We start from the raw sequence: 2,890 nt of genomic DNA, 5'->3' as shown, positions 1-2,890 counted from the left end.
AAAAGTAAACACTTACTTGTGCCCAAAAACCTTCAGTCTCCTTACCTAAATTAGTTTTGGGGTATCAATTTTTTTTTGTCATCCATTGGAGATGCTCTAGCAAGCTAGGTTTTCCAAACGGTGGATCACTGGGACGAGCATCTCCCATGCATCAATGGTTAAAATCAAGGAGAAGCCAGTCAAGTCAAAATCTGTCACCTCCCCATCCTCGAACATCACCTGTATTTTCTCTCTCACCGATGCAGTACCAGCGGTCTTGATAATCTCAGTCCAGTTGCTTTTTTAGCTTTTGCGGCCAGTGGTTTTGATCGTGACGGTGAACCTCCAAGTGTATTATGCGATGCAAGTTGCTTGGATATCAAGCACAATTGCTCGGGATTCCAACCTACAACTCCCGATGGCATCAATTTGAAAACTCCATTAAGCAGCAGATGTTATTGGCATCAACACAAGTACGTTTCCCTCAACAACAGAAAAAAACACACAAGTACGTACAGTCATAGAACCTGAGATTGAAAAATGAAGCAAACTCAGATGCTTATAGTTTTATTTATGTTACCGTGATTATCTTCTTAATAGACATTGCTCCTGTATAACAAAGTACGTACATGCAGCTCGGCACCACGCCATGGCTCAAATCGCCACTAGGGATGGAGCAAGCAAAGCAGGGCAGGCACATCGACGGAGCAAGCACAACTGCACAAACCAGAATGATTTTGGCGGTGTTTGGTAAATAAAAGTACAAAGGGAACTCCATATATGAGATGCCATGCCTCATTTTGTCAAACAAATTTGTGCGTATCAAGTGCCATGCATATATTAGTTATCGGAAGAGAAGGCTGTGGCGAAGTCTGCTCACATTCGCTTTCAAAGAAAAAAAAATCTTCTGGCATTAAATTGTGACCACTAGTAATTGGCCGCAATCTATAGCCGAAGAGTTCACTTCGTTAAACAAAGTGGTCGTGCCGGAGTGGTTACCGGGCATGACTAGAAATCATGTGGGCTTTGCGCCCGCGCAGGTTTGAATCCTGCCGACCACGTTGTACCTTTTGTTTTTATTGTAAAGTTTTGGATCTTGCTGCAACGAATTTCATTAGCAACACTATCTTATTATCACTAGTTTGTTGGTTTCACTAGCAACATTACCAAGTTTCTATTTTGTAATTTTGAATCTTACTTTTGTTGTTAAAATTTTGAATCTTCCTACAACGAATTTCACTAGCACACTATCTTATTATCTCTAGTCTGTTGGCTTCACGTTATACCTTTTGTTTTACTGTAAAATTTTGGATCTTGCTCCAACGAATTTCATTAGCAACACTATCTTATTATCACTAGTTTGTTGGTTTCACTAGCAACATTACCAAGTTTCTATTTGTTGTATTCACACACAAAAAAAATTTCTATTGTTGTAATTTTGAATCTTACTTTTGTTGTTAAAATTTCGAATCTTCCTCCAACGAATTTCACGAGCACACTATCTTATTATCTCTACTCTGTTGGCTTCACTATCAAATAAATCATCAATAACAAGAGATCCCTTACAAGTAAACAACAAAAAATTAACTCATGTACAAGTAAACAACAAAAATCAACTCATGTAGTTGCACATACACAATCTCAATCCCATTATACTTTTTCTTGCATTTTTCTATGGATTCCGTCCTTATGACATATCTTAATCTCAACATAATTAAAAAAATTCCATGTCAAACCACCGGAACAAAATTGTCCCATTGCACCCTGGGTATTTAGCACCAATGAGCCGAGCCGAGCTGGCTTGCCAAAACATGGCTAGGACCAAACTCGGCTCTCGTCGTAATTGCATGATCATACATTATGTTACTCACACACCGCATCAAAATCTTGAATAATAATCCTAAATATTCTATTGGATCTTGTAAATTTTATGTGTCTGCCTAATTTTATCTTCAAAATCTCCCGCCACATTAATTCCATGCGATGTGACATAGAACACAATATTAACGTGTAAACCTGGTTAACATTTTTTTGCGGGGATCAGTTAGCTAACCCTTCTAGTCTAGTATAAATTACATCCAAGCAGAAGAAGAGCCTACAGAGAAATTATACGGCTCACCTGCATAAGAACACAGTGTCTCCCATGCATGGAGGCGGAAATGGAGACAGACTGGTCGAAGCTGGCCCATGACGCGCTCTGTCTGGTCTTCATCAAGCTCGGCGCCTTGGAGGTCCTCACGGGTGCCGGCCTGGTGTGCCGCTCGTGGCTCCAGGCGGCCAAGCTGCCTGATCCCCTCTGTCAGTCTCTAGACATGGAGCGCCTCCACAACAAGTTGCCCCTGAAGAACAAACCAGCCATGCGCGCGATGGCGAAGGAGGCTGTGGACCGCGCCAGCGGGCGGCTCGAGGCATTCACGGCTGAATGGTTCATCAATGACTAGCTGCTCGGCTACATCGCATCGAGGTGCTCCACTCTTATCCTCTTGACATGTGTTAACCAAATGTTCTCTAACCAGATCCATCCCACTAGGTTTCTTCCTGCTTACAGAGCGAGTTTTATTAGGTTGTTCTGAGCTTGGATGCATGTAGGTCGCCCTCTCTGAGGAGGCTCAAGCTGGTCGACTGCAGCATCACCAATGGTGTATTGATGGATCTCCTCGACTGCTGCCCTTACCTGGAAGTTCTTTACGTCAGCGACTGCTGCAATATCATCATAGATGGCGCCCTGCTAGCCAAGTGTGGCCGGATCAGCGCATTGACGCTCATCCCCTTTTACTATGAGTGTTGTCGATTAGCATGGTGACATCGTATTTGTTCGGTTAGATCCGTCACCGTACGCTATCTGTTTACTTGTTAAAGATGTCAATGTTAGCAAGTTAACTAGAGGTGGCTGATACTTGTCAAAAAAAAA

General features: G+C 42.4%; 1 non-coding gene across 1 annotated transcript; it reads left to right on the top strand.

The window, feature by feature from the left end:
* The first annotated feature begins 956 nt into the window (after nt 1-956).
* On the top strand, nt 957-1,040 carry TRNAS-AGA (transfer RNA serine (anticodon AGA)). The gene has a single exon. It is a non-coding gene; the product is annotated as a tRNA-Ser (tRNA).
* The last annotated feature ends 1,850 nt before the right edge of the window (nt 1,041-2,890 follow it).

Source organism: Triticum aestivum, unplaced genomic scaffold, assembly GCF_018294505.1.
Source record: "Triticum aestivum cultivar Chinese Spring unplaced genomic scaffold, IWGSC CS RefSeq v2.1 scaffold69015, whole genome shotgun sequence".
NCBI classification, from domain to species: domain Eukaryota; kingdom Viridiplantae; phylum Streptophyta; class Magnoliopsida; order Poales; family Poaceae; genus Triticum; species Triticum aestivum.
This window is presented reverse-complemented; position numbering and strand designations above follow the sequence as displayed.